This window comes from Pecten maximus, chromosome 4 (genome assembly GCF_902652985.1).
Source record: "Pecten maximus chromosome 4, xPecMax1.1, whole genome shotgun sequence".
In the NCBI taxonomy this organism is placed as follows: domain Eukaryota; kingdom Metazoa; phylum Mollusca; class Bivalvia; order Pectinida; family Pectinidae; genus Pecten; species Pecten maximus.
Genome location: NC_047018.1, coordinates 43,698,435 through 43,708,725, shown reverse-complemented (window position 1 = coordinate 43,708,725; position 10,291 = coordinate 43,698,435).

Sequence of the window (10,291 nt, the reverse complement as noted above, 5' to 3'; positions counted from 1 at the left end):
CCTTGTCTGTCTTTCTGTGTTTTCTGTCTCGTTGACACCCGTCCTCATACGACCCTGTCTATTGCGAGGACGTTAAACCCCTAAAACAAACATTCCGCGAGGTTAAGCTCATAAAGGAGACCTCTTGTTGAGAACAAATGTACTCTCTTATACACATCTAGGTAGGTGATAGTATGGTTAAAATTTAACTTTGAAGAGCTATCTTTATTAAAGGGGTATGGTGATATCTGGCGAAAAATAATAACTGTACTATATTCAGATGACGGTAAGTGTCACATAGGTGTCATATTTTGGTGACGTCGGTGAGATTCGATTAAGATCCGTTTGACGGTTGGCCAACATAGCAAAGATTTGAACTCGAACGTGTACTTCCGAGTACCAAACAGGTATGTCAATTGGTCAATCGGCTGACAATTTGCCCGTTTCGAGTCGAGATGATGTTCTCCTTCTTCAATACAGTTTTAACCTAAGACGACGAGTTTCGTAAAAAAAAAAAATGGTTTGACTGTTAAGTACATGTCGTTGGTTGTCAAATGTCAGAGAGAGACTCGAACTCAGGACCGCGGAACTCCGTGTGCCTGACAGACGTTAGCTCCGATCAAAATCAGCTCCATTTCCGGTGTTCTGTTGTCTATATAGTATATATACTTACACAGCAATTGAAACAATAAATCCTTTCGGGAATGTTTAATAGGACATTTTATGGTCCGTGAAAGTTTCAAAATAGATTTTAAAGGACTGATTCAAATATTTCGGTGATACAAACCACCCAGTTTGAAATATGAATGACAACAATAGCACAAATGGAGCAGTTCGTCTATTCCGTTACGAAATATTTGGAACAAAATGATATCGGAACTGCCGGAGAAGTGTAAAATTACCCTCCCGAGTAACGTCGAGAACGCATACAGTGTATTTTAAAGGTGTTCGAATAAAAATAATAAAAATGTGCTTAAAACGTATTTATAATAAGTAGTATAATTATGTATTCAAAGTAGAAATATATATATCATAAATTACAATATAATATAACTCTTTTCTTATTTGAATCATTTAAAATTCTTTGAATTCTTGAACTTTAACGGTGACATTCTTCAACTTCATTAACATGTATGTCTTGTATCATGACAAAGATTGTTTGTTCGAGATTAGCTTAAATCTTTGCACATACCTACATATGAATGTCGATACGATTATCAGAACAAATCCTTCCAGTAGCGTCATCTATAAACACACTATACGTATATATGTTTATATTGGAAACAGTAGTGGAGGTTTAAAATAGTGCCCAGGTTTTTGTTTGTCAGCCGTAAATCTCCCAAAGCCCTCGAAACAGTTCCTTAATAAATGTATGTAAATCGCAGTAAGTAATAGATTACTGCTTAAACAAATATTGTTTTACACTTTTTGTCCAATTGAGAACTCTGGGGACCTCAGCACCAAGTAAACTGAAACAGATATGAGAGGTCAAAGGTCAAGGCAGTGATGAGTCGACAGATATTAAGTTTTATGTGTCTCCGGAATCGTTATTGGTGACGTAAGGAGATTCTATATAACGCGACCTGAAAGGCTCGCAACACTGGGCCTTACATAGCTTATATAGACTATAAAGAATTTTATTTTGTTTACATAAGAAATCACGTATACCCAAATGCTTTTGTGTTGGGAAGATAGAAAGACTGTAATCAAATATTTACCTATTGTTAAAGTACGCTCAACTTAATGCTAATATTGACCATCTCTTGAAATTTAAAGAATAGGAAATCATTCATAAAAATGTTCTCAGCATAAGCATGGGTGTGTCTCGGTTGTTGTGGTAGTTGTCATGTACAGTTGTACATAGACACGGCGTGTGTGTGTCTGTTTGTTTCGTGGGACGGGATAGGGCGGGGTCAAAATGCTCTGGGAGGGATTTCGGACACTTTAGCTCCTCCTTGATACCCCTATAAGGATACTCATATATCGTTTCATTACTAATTGATATTTCATAAAAATATGTTTTGAACCAACTGCTGTTGTGATTTGTATGGAAAACAATGCTGTAACGTGCACATTGTTATTTATTAAAAATTGATGTGATCTTTGAAAACACATAACGTAGAAATCTGAATTTTCGTTATGAAATGTACACAGTATTAGGAATTGGTACCTTGGAACACTCAAGTTGATAAACCCGAATGGTTGTAACCGTTACATTCATTCTGGATTAAGATAAGAAAGAGGGCGTACGGTTTAGGATTTGTCAAAAAAAAAAAAAAAAAAAATTGTCATAAAAAAAAATGAATGAAAGTTAAATAGTGGTGAAATATGTATAGGGAAATGGGAGGGAAAATGGTAGATTTACAGTATATATACACGCAGTGTTCATTATTAACACACGATATTATATCCAGAACAATAGGGATAAAGGTATTGTTCCCGAGGACAGAACTGGCTGGGTCACGATCTCAGCTTCCATCAGAAACACATACCGCCCTCGACTGGGATCGAACCACACAGCGAAGCTCTCGTCGGATCTACTTACACAAACTTTAATTACATAGTAAAAACTTCATATGTTTTAAATCTCAATTACTGAGTACCTGTGCTTGAACACTAAAATTGAACTGAAGCGAACTAATAAAAGGCCGTGATGATTTGAATCATATTAAAGCTTTAATATTGCTTCATTAAAATTTATGTTCTCCGTAAAGATGATTGTCGTTTTTAATTCTTTACAACCAGAAATTAAAAAAAAAAGTTCATTGTGTTTATAGTACCAAAAATTGCCTGGAATCCATCTTGAGAATGTGTTTTCAATTGAATTATCGAGCAAACAATTTCCGTAGTAGCTTGAGGCTACCTCACGGAATAACGGCAGATCCTGCATGCTATCCGAGGCGATCGGTATTAATTCTCCCTGGTATGGATCGAAAACCAAGCACTGCCATCTTAGCTACCCCGCCCCGATAAGCTGGACAAAATAACGGCAATAAGGAGATGGGGATGCGCCGATTTGCTTGATAGTGAATTCGTGCTTTCGCTGTTTCATTATGTCGCCGAGAAAGGTGTTGCGAAAAAACGACATTTATCGTTATTCTCCAAAAGCGAAGTGACGGGAAATCACGCACCAGTCGCCGCACGAGTGATGAACGAAATGTCGGAAGTACAAAATTGCACGATCGCGAGACCAACTGTCTGTTGTGTTGTGACGCAAAACGTAAACTCGTCTGGTACACATACATGTATAACATAATTCACTCAACTGAGATTAAATAAGCCACGGGATTGAATAATGTCTTCATCAATATCGCTTTTAAAATTCTGTATGCTGCAAAGATATTTCTATTACTTTAAAATGTGTTGAGTCTCAAATGACCAATTAAATGTTCAACCAACCGTGTAGTTGTATATATCTATTCGAAGTAAACAAATGTTTGACCTATATTCCATACACGTTCGCCATTTTATTTGGCACGACAGTTCAATAGGGCGCGATCCTGATGTTTATATATGGTGATTATCGATTCGGTTTTATTAATTTACGTCATATTCAAACATTTCTTTTTGTGTGGCTGAACTAAACATGAAGTTTATGGCTATTATAACTAAGTTTATCATTTCAATGATGTTTCTTCAGGTAGAATTTAAACGGTTCGGACGCACAAAACATTGTTCAGACTTTGTATTTGGTATGACTATGAGCACGTGCAGACCTATTCATCTCGCTCCTGATAAACACGAATAATATTTTGATTTTTTTATCGATATTTGTGACCTCATTGTCGTCGCTACCACTTAGCTTTCGGTATGCATGTAGTTACAAAATTATAATGTAGATCAAAAACACTTCAACTTACTGGAATTGAAATGAAATTTAATTTTGACGTTAATTTAATTTCAAAATCACCTGTTTATTGAATTGAAATGAAATTTAATGCTAAAGTTTATTCCTTTTCAAATTCACAAACTTATTGAATTTGAAATGATTTTTTTTTTTCTGAAGTCATTTCAATAACAAAAACACTTTTACTTATTGGAATTGGAAGAATTGAAAAAGTTAATGTTGAAGCTAATTGAATTGGAACTTATCATACTACAAACTTCGTCTGGACAAAGCATTTTTCTTCTTTTTTTTTTTTTTTTTTTTTTGCATTGCACAGAAATTAACAACAGATGTCGTTTCTTCCAAAGTTGATATGTATTGATATTTCATTGTCGACATTTGTGAAATTCATTAATTATTAGTTAAAAAATCTCTAACTATCAATAAAAAGAAGGATATTTGTTTCTTGAAACAATTTGCAATAAACAGTAGCTATATACACTAAATTTACAATCTGGTTGTTTACATATTGATTAACTTGGAATGTGAATTTACATATTTGATAGATGTGGACAAAATTAAAAAAAATATAAAAAAAAAATAAAAAGTATTTATTTACTTATCTATTGTTTAATTAAAACATTTGTCATGTTTTCGAATATTTTAAGAATTTTGTAGTGAAACCATTCGTCCTTGTGCCTATTTATGAGTTAAATCGACCAGCACGTGTGGGTGTCAGTGTGTCAACGTACATGTATATAGGGCGGCCGATACTGGCGGTATTTGGCCTCGAACTCCAACAATCGCCACCCGTACATCACAATGTGACGCAGTGCCGTCCAATCTCACTTATTTACATTAAAATCTGTATTTGAATAAAGAAAATAACATTTAACAGAGCATAAACCCCTGTCAGAAAGCACACGATGAAATTCTTTGATATATAATAGTGAATGTTTTGATTTCTGCGAACTAAGAACTTTGATCATCATTTAATTACTTTCAATAAATGGTAAATGTGTTTACTTAAACTGACTTCATTGTACATTATAACGAACAGACATTTGAATACTTAATATTTCTTACTAAATTGTTGTTACTTGGTCGAGTTTTATTATAATTATTACAGTTTTGTATATAATTGGGGATATTAATTTGTCTTTTTACCGAACGCACCTCGACCGTTCTCAGAGTCAAAAGTTTATTTGCTGACGAGTAAATACATTATACATGTAAAAACTATATTCTAAACATGACGTTCCTAGCTAAACCTTTACGGTGGTTGATTTTAAACTTCAGTACCATACAAAGATTTAAAGACTTTTTAGCCCGAGTTTCCTCTGGCCCTGACACCATGTCTGGTGTAGGGCCCGATCGCACTACTATATGCCAATGTGGAATTCTCCGACACTAGGTGTCGCTAACATTTTGGTGCAGATACAATAAAATCGGATGTGACATAACACCTACCTTACATATATGGATAACTGAGATATTTATTTACCCCCAAAATACCCATTTAGTCCCATATCTGTGTTCTATTCCGTCCTGCAAGTAGGACGTAAGAATTGTACCTGCTGCCCCCATTGCATGATCGTAAGAGGCGACTGAATTTGAGATCTTATCTTTTCTCTTCTTTCTTACAAACTTTCTTCTTCCTAATGTCTCCCGTGACAATGCCTCACTTTTGGCCTTTAGCTGAGCGTTCGCCCCTGTGAGGAAGGCTTTGGGTTCTGTCCCCTGGCCGAGACATGCCAGAGTCTTTAAAAATGGTAGTTGCTACTCCTGCTTAGCGCTCAGCATATTAGGAGTGGGACGACTGGTTCACCCGTTGTCAGTATAATGTGACCGGGTAGGGGTGTCCTGCTGGGTGTCTTCGGCAGTATGCTTCAGTGAGGTAGCACTATAAATCGGCAAAAGTTGCGGCCTACCACAAGGAGACTTCACACAAACACACCGCAACCTCCCAAAACACACATACGCACTCACCACACACATGCATGTCGCACGCACGGGAGGCCGTCCTTAAATGACCGTAGCTGTTAATAGGACGTTAAACAACATAAACCAAACCAAATCAAACCAAACAATTCCGTCCGTGTAGACCCAATAGCATTTACAGGGAGTCATACTAATTGAAAGCAAGCCTCTCATACCAATGTATGCCAACCGTAAATAGATACTAAATATAGTAATACATAATAAATATAGCATAGTAACACAAATGACGAAGGAAGGAAACTTTTTGACTCGTGCCCTGACCGGGCCTCAAACTCACGATCTACGGCACCCAATCGCCTAGCCAGAAATACTCGCAGCCTATACCGCTGCGCCACATCGGCGTTCTTAAAAAAGAACATTTCAATGGCGCAGTGATGGTCGGACCGATACCCTGACATGATCATTGTGGAAGTCGTCTATATAATAAGATGATATGAATACCTGAATCGGAATGTATTTACATACATGGATACGAATTGTACATATATTATATATATTTCTCTCGGTACAACTACGACAGGAAATTCAAATCTATATCTTCGGATCACCAACACATAGTGTATATGATACATTGTGCTAATAAATAGATATACATTGTATAACTTAGCAACACAAATGACGAAGGAAGACAACTTTTTGACTCGTGCCCTGACCGGGCCTCGAACTCACGATCTACGGCACCCAATCGCCTAGCCAGAAATACCCGCAGCCTATACCGCTGCGCCACATTGGCGTTCTTAAAAAAGAACGTTTCAATGGCGCAGTATATATATATATAGTATATAAAAAATTGAAATCTGTCCTTGCGAAGGTGAATGTATAAAAAAAATAACAAAAAAAACAGACTTTGCCGCAAGGCCTTTCTGCCCTCTCAGGCTTCTTCAGGCGGATTCATATATATAAATTGTCATACATTGGTATGAGAGCTTTGCTTTCAATTAGTCAGGTTCCCTGTTGTGAATGCTACGAAACTAACAGGAAATCAGACTTACTTTCAATTTCTAGCCTGATTTTCCATTACAACCCTTCCCCGGCATGCTATATATAATATTTAATGACGTGCGGAATTCGGAGAGTGTTACCAACAGTGTCGGAAAGTTTTGATCAAAGTGTAAAAATAGAGAATATAATCTCACCTTATTAACCCAAACTAGCAAAAATCCTCTTATAGCCAAGTGGTAGTATGTTTGCCTTGAGAGCGAGTGGGCGGTAGTTCGAGCCCCAGCGCGGGCAGGGTATTTTTTAATTACTCCTTCCTTTTACAAATGTATAGGACTTGGGGACACATCAGGCGTTATACAACACCAAAATATTCAGTAGACGGTGATCGAGTCGCTGGCTCGACTAATTTTTATTAAAAATGTATCTTGGTTTTTTTCGGAACGCAAACATGAATATGTCAATATTTTGAATGGAAATTGTTCTTTGAAAAAACTGAAGAGAAGAAACAGTACATGTTGAACTCTGTTTGTTAGTGTGAAGAATATGTAAATGAGCTGCATGTGTAGGTCGGATAAAACTCAGACTATAATATTATTTATAAAACGATACCGGGGTGGTCGGAAACTACATGTATGAAATTTCGAATAAAAACAGATTTTACTAAAGCCTTGTCTGTTCCGTTCTCGGGAATATCAAAATCAAAAATAAAATTCAAATTTGAGCTTTTGAATACGCCTGTCCTAATTTTCGAACTAAAGGGAGATAATTAAACAGGTGTACAATGTAATTTCTGAGTTATCTATACATCTCTTTACAACACCATCTATTTAAGCAAGTCAAGACTTATAATAATTATAACCCAGGACGAAAACATGTGATAAACTAAATATCATATTCAAAATCAATGATATAACGATACATTTGGTGATATGCGTAACCAATTTATTATGTCATTTCATCAATGTAAGATTTCATGACGTAATATGATTATGATTTCACATTTATCATAATGACGATGGCCTGTATCATAAATGTGAAACCGAATCAAAATTATATAATGAAACCATACAGAATATAATGACATTATAATCACATGACGTCATCAAATCATCATTTGATGAAGTAACATAATAAATTGAAAATGATATTCAATACCATGCATTCGTGACAGCTATAGTTACTGTGTATACCCGTACACCGGAAATTGCTACCACCGAAGCGAAACTGATGGATGCACGCGGTCAAACACACGAAAGGTTTTCAATGTTTTTCACCATATATTTTTACACGGCGTATAAGATGTTTCTATGTCAAGCCTTTTATATATGGATGCCAGAGAACCTCCATATGTGACATTTGCTTTCAAAACATGTCTGTTTAAGCTTATAACAAGCTGCCTGGTACCGCTAAATGCAAAGTGTTAACATCAACAGGCAACAATACTGTATTATACCGCACGTTAAAAACGTCCCGTACACCAACATTACACTAAATAAGATCTAAATATAATATACGTGCATGTTTGTCTGTTTGACCAAATTATAGTTGGTCGTTGCGTTATAACAGAAAATAAAATGACCAGATGAACGGCAGGGTTGATCAATCGGTGTATGGCAAGTTATTAACTTGACCAACCTACCGTAAAATATGTAATGATGAAAAACATTGAAAAACTTACGTGTGTTTGACCGCGTTCATCCAGCAGTTTGGCTTCGATTATAGCAATATCCGGTGTACGGGTATACACAGTCATCCGTCTGGAATAAAACGAAGGAGACAAAATTACGAGTAAAGGGGGTTAACTCTTACAGTTTAGTCCGAATTTCTTTCGTTTTCAGTGCCATTTCATTTCAGATACTTTTCTATATGGTAATGACCAACTTCAACAAGTTGAAGATAATGTTGATATATACAAAATAATACTACACGTAAAGTTGTGGTTCCATAACCAGCCCCTGTGTTTAATGCTCTGGGCCTAGTTTTTATATTCACATAACGCATATTTGTCAACAGGATTCAATTGAATATTAAATAAATTGAAAATAAATCCCGTCAATGTCTCAAGAGGAGAATCAAACACCCGGTTCCTCTCGTGGGTATTATGCATACACACGTGTTCAAATGCCCCAAAATAGCACTGTTGAGGCTATGGTGGGTACATTAAATGCTATTTATAGACAAAGGTTATCCACAAGTGATGTCTTCTGTCTATCAAACGTTATAAATAGACAAGAGGGTGATTAAAATCTCATTTGACGATACTCATTTGACACGTTTAAGTCAGTGATATCGATCTGCCACTACAGGTGTTTGTGTAGGTGTCCAGGAGAAGTTTATCACCAGACATGAGAGGATTGCACCTTATAATGACACGGAATGTCAGACTGACCTTGGCCTAATTTATAGAAAGAAAACAACCACTGTAAAATAACAACTTCATATCACAGGGACTTGGAAAGTTGTTAAGTTAATATTTCAATTTCTACTCAAGTTGGACTCAATGAAAATACCAAACTTAATCTGTTTCATTTGCTCATGAATTTGACCAGGTTAACACTGATCAGTGCGTATGAATACTTAGAAAAAATCCTTCCGCGGAACGATTTCACTTTTTCTACATTGTTGTTATAAACATGGCATAATTTTTAAAATTATCAAATATTATGTATTCTTGTATTTTATGAAAGACCAGATATGCTAAATACTTCTATTTTGACAAAATAATGCTGTTTTTTAATCCTAAAATGGCGGACTATTTTACTCATGCACAATCCGGAACTCCGCTTTTCCGCATTTGGATTTGCACAAGCTTCAAGACATTAATGTCTAGCGACTTTTTTATTTGAAAAAAAAAAAAAATTGAAATATAAGGATTGAATCTTGATTTGGTCGATTTCATGGGGTCATGAATAGAGTTGCTCTTGAGACAAATTCAACATGAACTGCTTCGCAGTTCATTAAATCTGTCTCAAGAGCAACTCAATTCATGACCCCATGAAATCGACCAAATCAAGATTCAATCCTTAAATAAACAATAGGATATATACACGGTAAAGTAGAGAGTATAAGGTCCCCTTACTAGCACAGGGACTTGAGAATTAGTTACAGTCTACATGTACATGTTTTTGGAGCTCCCCTAGTGTGTATAGCACATTTTGAAACGTTTTGGGGTTAAGATTTAAATTCGGTAAAAATGACATCATATGACCACCAAGAATGTCAAAAACGTCTCAAATTGTGTTATACACACTAGGGGAGGTCCAAATACATGTAGACTGTAACTAATTCTCAAGTCCCTGTGCTTAGTAGTTCAGACTAGTGGGAATTTCCCTTCAGCCTAGTGGTAGGATGTTTGCCTTGAGAGCGAAAGGTCGCTAGTTTGGAGCCCGGCACAGGCAGGGTATTCTTTAATTACTCCTTCCTATTACAACACTAATACACATAGACTGTAACAAATTCCCAGGTCCCTGTGTTTTATATATACAATAAATGCATGGTTGTCTAAATGTAAATGCTTTAAGATAAAAAAAAAAAACTATGATA